Genomic DNA, 16,317 nt, shown 5'->3' on the forward strand with positions numbered 1-16,317 from the left:
TTTTGCTTTGTTTTGCCTTGCTTTCTCTCTGTCCTATTGTTGTTTGCTTGATTGTTGATTAGGTTGGGATTTTTTTCTTGTTTGTGAGACTGTGTCTCTTTTTTTGTTTGTTTGTTTTTTGTTTGCTTTTTGCTTCTGTTTTTCCTCTCTTCACTTGTTATTAGTTGTTTGTAGTTTGCATTCACCTCTGGGTGTTTGTTGTTTGCATTTTTTTGGGATTAGTTGTTTTTCTATTGGAGTTTTCTCCCCATATAAATAGTTTCCCCCCCCTTCTTTTTATTCTCTTTCTTTTCTCCCTTACTGTTTTTCCTTTTCTCAATATCATTTTTTGCACTCTTTTTTTTCTTATCACCTAATTCTCTTTTCTCTAGTGGTCACCTTTATTTGGGGTTATTGACATCGTGAATATATTTGTGTTCAGTGCCTTGTGCATTGTTCCTTGTTGTATTGTATTTGGTGCCTTTATATCAACACAGGAGAGAGAGAGAGCTACATAACCAGACACCCAGAGAAGAGAGATCATGGGGAGACAAAGAAACAGCCTACATATGAAAGAAAAGGAGGCATCACCAGAAAAGGAGGTAAATGAAATGGAGGCAAGCAATATGTTAGAGAAAGAATTCAGAGAAATGGTCATAAGGCCGCTGAAAAGAATGGAAGACAAATTGAACAATAGAAAGAAGAACCAAGAAGAAATGAAAAATGACATCGCTGCTATAAAGAACTCAGTAGAAAGCATCAACAGTAGATGAGAAGAAGCAGAGGACCGCATCAGTGAGCTAGAAGACAAGGTAGGAAAAATACTCAAGCAGAGCAGCATCTAGAAAAAAAAAACTTTTAAAAAAAGGAGGAGAGCCTAAGGGAACTTTGGGACAACATGAAATGAAACAACATCTGCATAATAGGGTGCCAGAAGGAGAGGAAACTGAGCAAGGAATAGAAAATCTGTTTGAAAAAAATAATGACAGAAAACGTCCCTGGTATAGGGAAGAAAAAAAACTCACACAAGTCCAAGAAGCTGACAGAGTCCAAAACAAAATGAATGCCAAAAGACAGATGCCAAGGCACATTATAATGAAATTGGCAAACACCAAGGACAAAGTAAGAATCTTAAAGGCTTCCAGAGAGAGACAGAAAGTTACCTAAAAAGGATCTCCCATCAGACTAGCCATTGTTTAATATCATGGTATTTAGCCTCCAAGTGTTTGATTTTTTTGTTTGTGTTTATTGTAGCTGATTTCTAGTTTTATGCCATTGTGATCTGAGAAGATGCTTGATATGATTTCAATCTTCTTGAATTGAAGAGACTTTGCCTGTGATCCAACATATGGTCTATCTTTGAAAATGACCCATGTGCACTTGAGAAGAAATTATATTCTGTGGCTTAGGGGTTAAATGTTCTGAAGATGTCAATTAAACCATCTGATCTAGTGAGTCATTTAGGATTGATGTTTCTGTGCTGATTTTTTGTTTAGAGGATTTGTCCAATGGTGATAGTGGGTTATTAAAGTCCCCTACTGTGACTGTATTGCTATCAATCTCTCCCTTCATATCCTCCAGAAGTTTTTTTATGCATTTGGGTGCTCCTGTATTGGGTGTGTATATGTTTACCAGAGTTATATCTTCTTGTTGGAGTGCTCCCTTTAGTATTATGAAGTGGCCTTCCTCATCTCTTGTTACATCCTTCACTTTGAGATCTAATTTGTCAGATATAAGTATTGCTACCCCAGTTTTTTTTTTCATTTCCATTCACCTAAAAACCTTTATCTATCCCTTCACTCATCATTCTGTGTGAGTCCTTTTTTCTGTGGTGGGTTTCCTGTAGACAGCAGATATATGGGTCATGTTTTCTTATCCACTCAGGTACCCTATGTCTTTTGATTGGGGCATTTAATCCATTTACATTTAAAGTTATTATTGATAGGTACTTGTTTGTTGCCATTTTTTTTCTTTACCCCTGTGTTCCTTCTTTGCTTCCTGTTTCTTCTTTTCACAGCAGGCCCTTTAGCATTTCTTCCATTGCTTGTTTGGTGATAATAAACTCCCTTAGTCCTTTTTTGTCTGTGAAGCTCCTGATTTCACCCTCAATTTTGATGGATAGCCTTGCTGGGTACAGTATTCTTGGATTCAGATCCTTCCTTTGCATGACTTCATATATTTCATTCCATTCCCTTCTGGCCTGATGTGTTTCTGTTGAGAAATCAGTCACTAGTCTGATGGGTTCTTTCTGTAGCCACTTCTCAGCTCAAACCTGAATTTCAACATAATTGATAAGGAGCCTCTGTTGCAGATTGCCAGAGAATCCTGTGTCCTACACTGTCAGGACTGCCACACAGGGAAAAGGAACTTGGGTTCAGAGTTGTTTCGGCTTGGATGCTACTGATGCTGCCCTTTGCTGGCTGAAGATTCAACTTGTAGCTGACCACTTGCTGCATGCTTTTCCTGCTATCAATCTAGGCCACCCCCAATTTATAAACACTGTGTGCATGTTGAAATCCATTGTTTATAGCTTGCCTGCATTAACCTATAAACACAAGCACTGTTTCACATAGTAGTTGATCCCCCAGGGTCATCCCTCCAAATCCATAAAGTAATCAAAATTTACCTGTTTCTATATAAAATGCTTTCAATTAAGATCAAGTGTTTACCAAGTATCTCCTATGTAAGGGGAGATAAGACATTAGCATGAGTGACTATGAGAGGCAGACAATTTGAAGTGCAAATTGGAGTGGTACACATGGAGAACAAGTGAAGATCAAAAAGAGGAAGATACCACATTTGGGAAGGAGAAACCATGGAAGGCTTTAAGAAAGCAGTGGCACCTGGCCAGTGTAACTCAGTGGGTGAGTATCGACCTATGAACCAGGAGGTCACAGTTTGATTCCCAGTGTGGGCTCGATCCCCAGTAGGGTGATGTGCAGGAGACAGCTGATCAATTATTCTCTCTCATCATTGATGTTTCTATCTCTCTCCCTCTCCCTTCCTCTCTGAAATCAATAAAAATATATTTTTAAAAAACAGACAGCAGTGGAATTTGACATGAATGATGAAAGTTAAAGGGGTAGGGTGTTTCAAGGAGATGGGACAACAGAAAGAAAGGCATGGAAATCGGAAGACGTGAAATGTGGCTACGAAATGGCAAATATTGCTGCTGTTAAGTCAGAGAATTAGGGGAGAATCCAGATATGTAACTTGAAAATCCCAGGCTATCCTTGGCAGCAGGAACAAAGACAACCTCTTCCTCCCACCCCCTGTTTGGACAATGACTCCTGTAGTTCAAGTAAGGCACATTAAGGGTATTAATATGTAGAATCCAGCAGGTTGAAGGTTGCAAGTTTTTTTAAAAAGGACTCTTGGACATAGAATAAGCTCGTGGACTTGGAGGAGAAGCTCTGGGTTAGGGCTGAGAAATGAGCAAGAGATAGGAAATGGAGCTCAGAGCTGCCCCCATTTCCTCCCATTCTGCCCCTCTTCCCCTTTCTCCTCTCCACCTCTGGCCATCCCAAGAGACTGACACTGAAATAATAAGAGAGTGTGGTGGGAAAACTTCAGTTGTCAATTGGGGTTGACACTGATATTTACTTTGGGGAGGAGTTGGGTGGTCTTGGTAGGGAGTGGAGTTGGGGGAAGTTGAGAGTAGCTGTGGAAGGCAGTGGTTAAAAAGGGATTTTTCCTTCATTCCTCTTCACTTTCTAGAAGTTGGTCTTTATCACTGCTACCCTGGGCTTGCTAGGAGGGAGAAACGGAGATAGAAATGGGTATCCTCCGGCCATGCAGCTAGGGTGGCAGTCCTAGGTGGCAGCCATATGTAGTTAGTCCTACATACATCAAAGAGGCTCCCAGACTCTTTTTTCTATTGATGTGTGGAGGAAAATTTATTGCTAAGTTAGGAACATTCCTTTGTAGCAGAAGAGAGCAATCTATCATTACCAGAAAGGCTAAGGAAGCAGGAGTTTGAAACTCAATTTTGTAACAATAATGATAACAATAAAATAGCTAACATTTTTTTGAGGGAATGCTATGTGGCAGGCACCTAACTTTTTTATCTTGTTTAATCCTCATGGTATAATCAATATAAATGGAAGCCCTGAGCTCAAACCAACCTGAGTTTAAAATCTTTGCCCTGTTGAAAGAAGTTTCACCTGAGGACTCCTGCTCTCAGATTTTGGACTTGCTTTTGCCAGCTCCTGCAATCAAATAGTTTACATTCAGGAAGAAATCATTCAGGAAAAGGAAGAACAAGCAGATCAAGATGTGTAGTGCTGTGGTTGCTAAGGTATGATTTTTGACAGATTGTTAAATCAGGGAAGACTATCCCTCAAAAGAGATCTTATCAGAATTAAAGGCCAAGTGTTGTGAGGAGAAACTGGATTTTAGGGCCATGTTGATGGAAGAGGTGGTGCTGATAATTGAACAAGGAAACCTGGGTCTGTGGATCAATGGAAAATTAATTCCTGCCCACCCCTAAGTGGTACTGAGAGTTGATACTGAGTACCAACCCCATTAGGTGCAAAGTGATAGTGACATCACTGTTTTGCACCATCTAGAGAAGATGAAATGCTGGTTGATGAATTGATCTCAAGCCATCATGAACTGTGTTAATAAGTTCTGGACATTTTAAGAGTTGGTTAGGCATAGTGTTCCTCTCCCAGATACTCTTTCTTATAGTGGTCATGAAAATTTTTCTATGAAATTGTTGATAAAGCAGAAGTACTGGAGGTACCATTAGTAGTAAAGAATACATGGGGCCAGGCAGTGCCCTACCCCCTACCCCCGATCTGTCTCTTGCTTCAACAATGACAGAACAGATCCAGGGATGCCCCCTTCTTCCAGCCTCCGACTACCTTCCAACCTCTTTTCCAGTCACCACCATTGGAACCACCTCAGTTATCCTCAGCATCGGAGACCAGCCAACTCCATTGTGTGTGTGTGTGTGTGTGTGTGTTTTAACTTTAACTCTTTATTGCCAACAAACTATGAGCACCCAAATTTGTCAGAATAATTCCACCAAGGCAGAGGCTGTTGTCTACTGCCTCACCAACCTGCATCTGTGGGCCTCCTACACTTACCCCTCTCTGAGCTTCTATTTTGATTGCAATGATGTGGCTCTGGAGTGCATGGGCCACTTCTTCCACAAGTTGGCAGAGAAGAAGCACACGGGTGCTGAGCATGTCTGAAAGCTGCAAAACCAGGGTGGTGGCTGCATTGTCCTCCAGGATGCTAAAGCCTTCCCAAGATGAGTGGGCAAAACTCAGGATGCCATGGAAGCTGCCATGGCCTTGGAGAGGAACCTGAACCAGGCCCTTTTGGGTCTGGATGCCCTGAGTTCTACCCACACAGACCCTTATCTTTGTGACTTCCTGGAAAACCACTTACTGGATGAGGAAGTGAAACTCATCAAGAAGATGGGAAACACCTGACTAATCTCCACAGGCTGGCAAGCCCCCAGGTTGTGCTGGGCGAGTATCTCTTTTAAAGGCTCAACCTCAAGCATGACCAGCAACCTTTGGAGCCCAGAGGCCTTTAAGGGGCCCCTCTGCATTTCCCTGGTGTCTAGTTTTAGCCTGAGCCTCTCCCCAAAACCACTAGCCATTCTTTTAACCACCCTGGAGCCTTCTCCCATGCATTGGACCAAATGGAAACAATAAAGCTTTTTACAGCAAAAAAAATAAATAAATAAAAAATAAAGAGGAGATCCAAGATGGCAGCCAATGGGACAGCAGGCTGCAAGATAGTGTGTGAATGAGAGAACGAAAGGAGAGTGTGTGGACATGTGGGGAGTGTCTGTATTTGTGAGTGAGGTACAGCTATATTCCAAGGAACTGCTGGGGACTGGCAGACCGGCCCCCTCCCCTCCGACTGGGCAGCCTCTACTGCAGCTGAAATCTCTCCCAGAGCTGCCGGCTCTGCTGTAGAGGCCACACCATCTTGAAGGGGAGACCAGCTGTGATTGGGAGACTGACTGTGATCAGAACCCCAGCCTTACCTTCAACCAGGGAGATCTCGGATACCTCCAGGGACCCTACAACCACAACGCCCAGGGACCAGTTACCACAACTGCGAACCCACGAATGCTGGAATTCCAGCCTCCCTGACCTTGGGTGCCTGGGAGGTCTGCTCAGGGGGAGAAAAGGTGGCTCAGAAAATGTGAACGGGCCCTGCACCTTCTCACAGAGCAGATAGAAGGAACAGCTGAATCAAACAGCACCCACCCAAAACCGGTGAATTAAACATAGCTGGTGAGTAAATCCATGGATGGAAAGGTCAGATATTGCCTAGAGAAAGGTGAGATTTGGGATCCAGGCTGGAGGGAGAAATGCGTGCAGTGGGTACTAGAGTCTCAGAGGAAGACTGGGCCCCACAAAATCCGTGGCCGTTGGGGTCAGTGTAGCCCTTGAATGTGGAAGGAAGTCCACAGAGATGCTTGTAGAAGGGGATTCTAGATATTAACCCACAGCTGGACTGGGTCCAGAAAGGCAGCCTGAAGTTTTGTTCTGGCTGCGCAGAGCCAGGGGGAAAAGAAGCATGCAGAGTCACATGCAGAGATGCACACAGAGCCAGTGGAAAAGTCGTGCACAGTGCCAGGGTAAAGAGGCCTTTTAGCTCTGGATATTAAGACAGAAACACTGCCACTTGGGGGTTGTATCAGAAATTGACTCTTGTGTGTAAATACAACTAAAGGCACGCTAAGAACCAAAGAGAGCAGAGAGATCACGCCTGCTTGAAAAGAGGGTTGTGGCTTATGACACGGTGGATCATAGGGAACTTCAATACTGTGCTGACTGCCTGAAAGGAAACAGACATGCCAAGCAGAACAGTAGAGGAAGTGAATGACCTTCACTAATTCAAATTTTTACTTTTTATCTTTTACTTAAACTAATTTTTTCTCTCACTTGATTTTACCTTGTTTATTATTATATTTTTATTTTAACTATTATTATTAATATTATTATTTTACCCCTTTTTAAGTTTTATTTTATGTTATTTTTTTCTTTATTTTATTTTATTTTGGAATTAGTGTTCTACATTCTATTTTTATTTTCCCTTTAGTATTATTTTACTCTATCTCAATTTTTTCTTTATGCAAACACTCTCTTCCTCACTTTTCCTCTTTTTGGTCCTGTATCTCTTACCCTGTTCCTGCTTTAGTTTTTCTCTATACTTTCTTTTTACTCCCTGTTAAAAATTGATCTTACTACCCTAACCGGTTTGGCTCAGTGGATGGAGCGTTGTTCTGCGGACTGAAAGGTCCCGGGTTTGATTCCGGTCAAGGACATCTGCCTTGGTTGTGGGCACATCCCCAATGGGAGGTGTGCAGGAGGCGGCTGATCAATGTTTCTCTCTCATCAATGTTTCTAACTCTCTATCCCTATCTCTTCCTCTCTGTAAAAAAATCAATAAAATATATTTTTAAAAATAAATAAATAAAATTGATCTTACTCATATATCTAATTTCCTCTCCCCTGCTCCAGCCCATACATACTTCTCTCTTTCTTCACTATCCAAAATTGTTTTGCCTTTTTCTTTCTGTCTTGTTGTTGTTTGATTGTTGGTTAGTTATTTTAATTTGTTTGGTTTTTTTTGTTGTTGTTGGAGTGTTTTTTCTTTTGCTTCTGTTTTCTTCTCCTCACTTGTTTTCTTCTTCTACTAATAACTTAACTAATTCCAATCACCAACTCAGCCTTATCTATCTCTATTCTCCTTTTCCAATAGTAAACATAGATATATATATACATAGATATATATATTAAAGAGGGGGAAATTTTTTATATATAAATTTTCCTTTATATATTTTTCAATATATATATATATATATATATATATATATATATATATATATATATATTTTCTTTTTTTGTATTTTGTTTTTTACTTTTCTTCTTATACACTCATTCTCTTTCTACCTCCTCTATACAGAATTGTGACTAGTTCCCCATTCATTCAATTCCTTGACTTTATATTCTGGAAATAAGCTATGCCTCCTCAGATTCATCTGGGTGTTTGTTGTTTGGAGGGTAGTTGTTTGCATTTTTTGACTAGTTGTTGTTTGTAGTTTGCATTCATATCAGGGTGTTTGTTGTTTGCATTTTTCGGATTAGTTGTTTTATTGGAGTTTTCATCCCATATACATATATTTTCCCCTTGTATTTTCTTCTTTCTTTTCTCTCTTACATTTTTTCCTTTTCTCAATATCATTTTTGCACTCTTTTCTATTCCCTATTTCTGTTTTCTCTGGTGCTCACCTTATTTTGGGGGTATTAGTATTGTGAATACATTTGTGATTGGTGCCCTGTGCATTATGTCTTGTTGTGTTGTATTTTGTACCTTTAAGTCAATGTAGGAGAGAGAGCTACATAACCCGAAACCCTGAGAGGAACGATCATGGGGAGACAAAGAAATAGCCTGCATTCAAAAGAAAAGGAGGAATCACCAGAAAAGGAAGTAAGTGAAATGGAGGCAAGCAATATGACAGAGAAAGAATTCAGAACAATGGTCATAAGGTAGGTGAAAAGGATGGAAGACAAATTCAATAATATGTGTAAGAACGAAGAAGAAATGAAGAAACAATAAGAAATGAAAAATTACATCGCTGCAATGAAGAACTCAATAGAAAGCATCTATAGTAGACTACAAGAAGTGGAGGACCATATCAGTGAGCTAAAAGACAAGGTAGGAAAAAATACGCAAGCAGAACAGCATCTAGAAAAAAACAAACTTAAAAAACATGAGAGCCTAAGAGAATTTTGGTACAATATGAAATGAAACAACATCCGCATAATAGGGGTGCCAGCAAGGAATAGAAAACCTGTTTGAAGAAATAATGACAGAAAACGTCACTGATATAGGGACGAAAAAACTCACACAAGTCCAAGAAGCTCACAGAGTCCCATACAAGATGAACTCCAAAAGATCTACACCAAGACACATTATAATTAAATTGGCAAACACCAATGACAAAGTAAGAATCTTAGAGGCTGCCAGAGAGAGACAGAAAGTTACCTACAAAGGATCTCCCATCAGACTATCAACTGATTTCTCAACAGAAATACAACAGGCCAGAAGGGAATGGAATGAAATATACGAAGTCATGCAAAGGAAGGGTCTGATTCCAAGAATACTGTACCCAGCAAGGCTATCCATCAAAATTGAGGGTGAAATAAGGAGCTTCACAGACAAAAAAGGACTAAGGAAGTTTATTATCACCAAGCCAGCAATGCAAGAAATAATACTAAAGGGTCTGCTGTAAAAAGAAGAAATAGGAAGGGAAGAAGGAACACAGGCATAAAGAATAAAAAACAAGTACCTATCAATAATAACTTTAAATGTAAATGAATTAAATGCCCCAATCAAAAGACATAGGATACCTGAGTGGATAAGAAAACATGACCCATATATCTGCTGTCTACAGGAAACCCACCTTAGAACAAAGGACTCACACAGACCTATGGTGAAGGGATGGAAAAATGTTTTTCAGGTGAATGGAAATGAAAAAAAAGCTGGGGTAGCAATACCTATAGCTGACAAATTAGACCTCAAAGTGAAGGCCACAACAAGAGATAAGGAAGGCCACTTCATAATACTAAAGGAAGCAATTCAACAAGAAGATATAACTCTGGTAAACATATATGCACCCAAGACAGGGGCACCCAAATACATAAAACAACCTCTGGAAGATATCAAGAGAGAGATTGACAGCAATACAGTCACTGTAGGGGACTTTAATACTCCACTAACACCACTGGACAAATCCTCTAAACAAAAAATCAGCAAAGAAATATCAATCCTAAATGACACACTAGATCAGATGGAATTAATTGACATCTTCAGAACATTTCACCCGAAAGCCACAGAATATACATTATTCTCAAGTGCACGTAGGTCACTTTCAAAAATAGACCATATATTGGGACACAAGCAAATCTCTTCCAATTCAAGAAGATTGAAATCATATCAAGCATCTTCTCAGATCACAATGGCATAAAACTAGAAATTAACTACAATAAAAACAATTTTAAAAATCAAACACCTGGAGGCTAAATGGCATGCTATTAAACAATGACTGGGTTACCAGAGAGATCAAAGAAGAAATAAAAAACATCATGGTAACAAACGACAATGAAAACACAACAATCCAAAATCTATGGGACACTGTGAAAGCAGTCTTGAGAGGGAAGTTCATAGCTCTACAGGCCTAGCTCAAAAAACAATAAACAATGGTAATAAATTATCTAAGCCTACAACTCAAAGAGTTAGAAAGAGAGCAACAAGAAAAGCCCAGCATGAGAAGAAGGAAGGAAATAATAAAGATCAGATCGGAGATAAATGACATAGAGACCAAAAAAAAATAATAATAATACAAAAGATCAACAAAACCAAGAGCTGGTTCTTTGAAAGGATAAACAAGATTGATGAACCTCTAGCCAGGATCACCAAGAAGCAAAGAGAGAGGACCCAAATAAACAAAATCAGAAATGAAAGAAGCGAAGTAACAACTGATCCCACTGAAATACAAACAATTATGAAAAAATACTATGAAAAACTCTAGTCCAACAAAATGGACAACCTATATGAAATGGACATATTCTTGGAAAAATACAAGCTCCCAAAACTCAATCAAAAAGAGTAAAAAAACCTGAATAGGCCGATAACTACTGAAGAAATTGAAGCAGCGATAAAAAATCTTCCAGCAAACAAAAGCCCTGGTCTGGATGGCTTTACAGGGGCATTCTACCAAGCATTCAAAGAAGAACTAAAACCTATCCTTCTAAGACTATTCTAAAAAAATTCAAGAGGAAGGAACACTTCCAAGCCCTTTCTATGAAGCCAGCATTACTCTAATCCCAAAACCAGATAAAGACACCACACACACACACACACACACACACAAAAAAAAAAAAAAAAAAAAAAAAAAAACTCCAGGCCAATATCCTTCATGAACATAGATGCAAAAATCCTCAACCAAATTTTAGCAAATTGAATTCAGCATTACATTAGAAAGATCATACACCATGACCAAATGGGATTTATTCTGGGGATGCAAGGATGGTACAATATCCATAAATCAATAAATGTGATACATCACATAAACTGAGAGACAAAAAAATCACAATCATATCAATCAATGCAGAAAAAGCATTTGAAAAAAATCCAACACCCTTTCTTGATAAAAAATCTCAGCAATGTGGGAATAGAGAGATCATGCCTCAAATTAATAAAAGCCTTATATGACAAACCTACAGCCAACATCATACTCAATGGGCAAAAACTAAACCCATTCCCCCTAAGAACAGGAACAAGACAGGGATGCCCACTTTCACCACTCCTGTTTGATATAGTACTAGAAGCACTAGCCATAGTGATCATACAAGATGAAAAAATAAAAGGTATCCAAATTGGAAAAGAAGAAGTAAAACTGTCCTTATTTGCAGATGACATGATACTATACATAGAAAACCCCAAAGACTCCATCAAAAAACTACTGGACATAATAAATGAAGTTGGCAATGAAGAAGGATACAAAATTAACATCCAGAAATCAATGGCCTTTTTATACACCAATAATGAACTCACAGAAAGAGAAGCAAAAAAAAAAAAATCCCATTTACCATTGCACCAAAAACATAAGATACCTAGGAATAAACTTAACTAAAGATATAAAAGACCTGTACTTGGAAAACTACAGGACATTGAAAAAAGAGATAGAGGAAGACATAAACAAATGGAAGAACATACCATGTTCATGGATTGGTAGAATCAACATCATTAAAATGTCCATACTATCCAAAGCAATCTACAGGTTCAATACAATACCCATTAAAATACCAATGGCATATTTCAAAGATCTAGAACAAACTCTCCAAAAATTCATCTGGAATAAAAAAGGACCCTGAATAGCCACAGCAATCCTGAGAAAGAAGAACAAAGTTGGAGGGATCACAATACCAGATATCAAGCTATATTACCAAGCCACGGTTCTCAAAACTGCATGGTACTGGCATAAGAACAGACATATATACCAATGGAACAGAACAGAGAACCCAGAAATTGATCCAAGCCATTATGCTCAATTAATATTTGACAAAGGAGGCAAGAGCATACAATGAAGTCAAGACAGTCTCTTCAATAAATGGTGCTGGGGAAATTTGGTCAGATACATGCAAAAAATGAAACTAGATCACCAAATTACACCATACACAAAAACAAACTCAAAATGGCTAAAGGACTTAAATGTAAGATGGGAAACCATAAAAATCCTACAAGACTCCATAGGCAGCAAAATAGCAGACATATGTCATAGCAATATCTTTACAGAAACAGCTCCTAGGGCAATGGAGACTAAGGAGAAAATAAACAAATGGGACTATATCAAAATAAAAAAGCTTCTGCACAGCAAAAGCCACCATCAACAAAACAACAAGAAAGCCCACTGCATGGGAGAACATATTTGCCAATGATATTTCTGATAAACGTTCAATCTCCATAATTTACAGAGAACTCATGCAACTTAACAAAAGGAAGATAAACGATCAAATCAAAATATGGGCAATGGATCTAAATAGACATTTTTCAAAAGAGGACATACAGAAGGCCCAGAAACATATGAAAACATGCTCAAAGTCACTAATCATACAAGAGATGCAAATCAAAAAAACAATGAGATACCATCTCACACCTGTCAGAATGGCTATCATCAACAAACGACAAGTGCTGGAGAGGATGTGGAGAAAAAGGAATCCTCCTTAACCGCTGGTGGGAATGCAGACTGGTGCAGCCACTATGGAAGACAGTATGGAGTTTCCTCAAAAAGTTAAAAATGGAACTCCCATTTGACCCAGTAATCCCACTTCTAGGACTATGTCCCAAGAAACCAGAAACACCAATCAGAAAGGATATATGCACCCCTATGTTCATAGCAGCACAATTTACAATAGCTAATATTTGGAAACAGCCTAAGTGCCCATCAGCAGATGAGTGGATTAAAAAACTGTGGTTCATCTACACAATGGAATATTATACCACTATAAAAAAGAAGGAACTTTTAACATTTGCAACAGCATGGATGGAACTGGAGAGCATTATGCTAAGTGAAATAAGCCAGTGGGAGAAAGATAAATATCACATGATCTCACTCAGATGTGGGATATAATGATCAACATAATTTGATGAACAATAATAGACCCAGAGACAATGGTAGGGGAAGGGTGGTTATAGAGCAACCAAAGGACTTGTATGCATGCATATTAGCATATCCAATGGACACAGGCACTTGGGCGGTGGGGGCTTGCCCCGGGGGGAAATAGCTGGGCGGGGGGTCATTTTGGGGAAAAGAAGACATATGTAAAACTTTAGACAATAAAAAAAAGGATAACACACATACAAAAAATATTTTTTTAAAATAAAGAATATACGGGGTCATAGAGACAAAGCTGTTTTCTTAACTCGAGATAAGCACCATTTGCCTTATCTAAGCCCTTTTATTATCCATGTGGCTCCATACTTGTTCCAGAAGTATGCTGAAGTCTCCTGGAAGGGGTGTACATGTCATTGTTGCGGAAGGCTGTGTGGTTGGCACTATGGTATATTGTTAAACAGATGGAAGGATGCAAAGCAACTGCTCATTAGGTGGTGTGGGGATGATATTCAAATTGAGTGACCCAGGGAAGCAGCCAGTTATCCAGATGTCTAATATTCTGGGGATGGATGTGTGTGGCATTGACCTGTTGATGAAAGAGGATAGTGCCTTCTGTGTCTCTGAGGCCAATGCAAATGTAGGTTTCATCACCTTTGATAAAGTTTGTAATCTAGATGTAGCTGGTATCATAGCATACTATGCCACCTCCCTTCAGCCCTCTGGCCTGCTCATTGGGTGTATATCCCTGCTGTTCATGGTGTCATATCTTGCTGCTCTTCATGGTGTCCCCAGCCAGTGAAATTAGTTAGCAGGAGCTGAGTCCCACAGCCAGCACTGCTGCCAAAATGAGCGCAAGTTCCAGCTCTGTCAATAGCACCTTGAAAGCACCAAGCTCCCTGGGGGCCTATTCAACATGAACCACCTGCTAGCCAATGAAATTGAACAGTGACTACATTGGTAAATAATTAATTACAAATAATTAATTATATAATATGACAAATAATAATAAATAATTACAAAACCTTTGTAAAAATTGCTTTTTTTCTTCTTTGTTTTACTATTAATTATTTTTTTAACCAACTTGCAATGCTGTTCATGGAAGATGCTCAGGAAGAAGAGAGAAAATTGAGTAGGATTAGTGAAGAAAGAAGAAGTCAGATAGAGGAGACCTCTGCTATTAAGATCTTACTGACTTCAGCCCTTGCCGGATAGCTCAGTTGGTTAGAGTGTTGTCCCAATATGCCAAGGTTGTGGATTCAATCCCTGTTCATGGCACATACAAGAATCAACCTATGAATGCATTCGTAAGTTGAACAACCAAATTGATGTCTCTCTCTCTCTCTCTCTCTCTCTCTCAAATCAGTAAAGCACACACATACACACACACACACACACACACACACACACACACAGGTCTTACTGACTTTTATACAGCTAGGCAGAAGAGGTGAGATACAGAAAAATATCAGGCTCTCATAGTTACCCTTTTTTTAAAAAAATATATTGATTTTTTACAGAGAGGAAGGGAGAGGGATAGAGAGTTAGAAACATCAATGAGAGAGAAACATCGATCAGCTGCTTCCTGCACACTCCCCACTGGGGATGTGCCCGCAGCCAAGGTACATGCCCTTGACCAGAATTGAACCTGGGACCCTTCAGTCCGCAGGCCAATGCTCTATCCACTGAGCCAAACCGGTTAGGGCTCATAGTTACCCTTTATTACTCAAAATTGTTTGTGCTCTCAGGCCATGAAGAACATATATAATTTTTTTCATGGTCCCTTGCTTTTGTTTTTGTACAGTGGGTAAAAATTTCAGAGTAGCACAACTTCACGTTGTGATGCAAAGATGTGTAATGGGTGAGGAAAACATCTACCTAAATTATAAGAATTTTTTATATAAGCCTGAAAATTCTGCCTTTACTGTATTAACCACCAGCTTTATATTAATAGCTTATGAAGTCTTGAGGGGCTCTTATTGGGATTTATTATTTCTGTTTTTAGTTTTTCCTTTCATTTGGGTGGGAGTGCAATGTAAACAGAACCCAATAAAGGCTTTTTTAATGACAAAAAAAAGAAATGTAAACCCTGTCACTTAGTAGCTCAAGCACAGAGTAAGAACTCAATAAATATGAAGTAAACAATCAATTGTCCAACCAATTGATAGTAATAATTAATGTTAATTGCCCTAGCTGGTTTGGCTCAGTGGATAAAGCATTGACCTGGGGACTGAAAGGTCCCAGCTTCGATTCCAGTCAAGGGCACATGCTCAGGTTGCAGGCTCAATCCCCAGTGGGGGGTGTGCAGGAGGCAGCCAATCAATTATTCTCTCTCATCATTGATGTTTCTCTCTCTCTCTCCCTCTCCCTCCCTTTCTGAAATCCATAAATATATATTTTAAATAATAATTAATGTTAATTAATATCACAATGTATTATGTATATACACACACACACAATGCTGTGAAGCAGGTGCACTTATTGTTATTATGTTATAAATGTGGAAATTTAGGTCCTCTAAGAAATTTGTGCAAGTTTACACAGCTACTTAGTGGAAGAACCTGAATTTAAAACCAGTTGTCAGTACAGTTTTTGTTAGAGATGATGAAAAAATTCTGGAAATGATTGCACAGCATTGTAAATATGCCTAATGCCACTGAATGGTATATTTTACCAGACATACAAAATAAAAACAAGCCAGTTGTCAAAAGCTTGAATCTTAACCACTGTGTTATATATAGTGCCTCTCAATGAACATTAATTGAGTTTCTATTGCTCATAATGCTCTTTAATGTCTTAGAACAAGGGCTAGATTTGCAGTCAAAAGATCCTGTGTTCAAATACCACTTCTGCTTCTTACTTATCATGTTATCAGTGAGTGACTAAGACTTGTCTGGGTTTTCTTTGGTGAAAAGAGGAACCAAGTTCCATGCAAGTCCCTCTTCAAGGATTCCCATCAGTTGCAGACACACAGGACCTAGTTCATTACTGACTGGCCTGGGTAGAGGGGACCTCAGGCAGCTGTGAGTCCCGGACAAGGAGAGCAATTAAATTTTGAGGTAGTTTAAGGTTTGAGCCAATAATCGTCTTGGTTACTCCTTTTACCAAAATAAAATGTGGCAGCTACTGGATGGAAAAACTTATAAGGAAGTAAGACTTGAGGAGGGCCTACTTGGAAATGGGAAGGA

At 39.1% G+C, this 16,317-nt stretch overlaps 1 pseudogene across 1 annotated transcript; it reads left to right on the forward strand.

The window, feature by feature from the left end:
- The first annotated feature begins 4,252 nt into the window (after positions 1-4,252).
- On the forward strand, positions 4,253-13,931 carry LOC308240195 (beta-citrylglutamate synthase B-like; annotated as a pseudogene). Its single transcript has 2 exons — positions 4,253-4,737; positions 13,403-13,931. The product of its transcript is annotated as a beta-citrylglutamate synthase B-like (transcript).
- The last annotated feature ends 2,386 nt before the right edge of the window (positions 13,932-16,317 follow it).

This window comes from Plecotus auritus (assembly GCF_963455305.1).
Source record: "Plecotus auritus genome assembly, chromosome: X".
NCBI lineage: Eukaryota > Metazoa > Chordata > Mammalia > Chiroptera > Vespertilionidae > Plecotus > Plecotus auritus.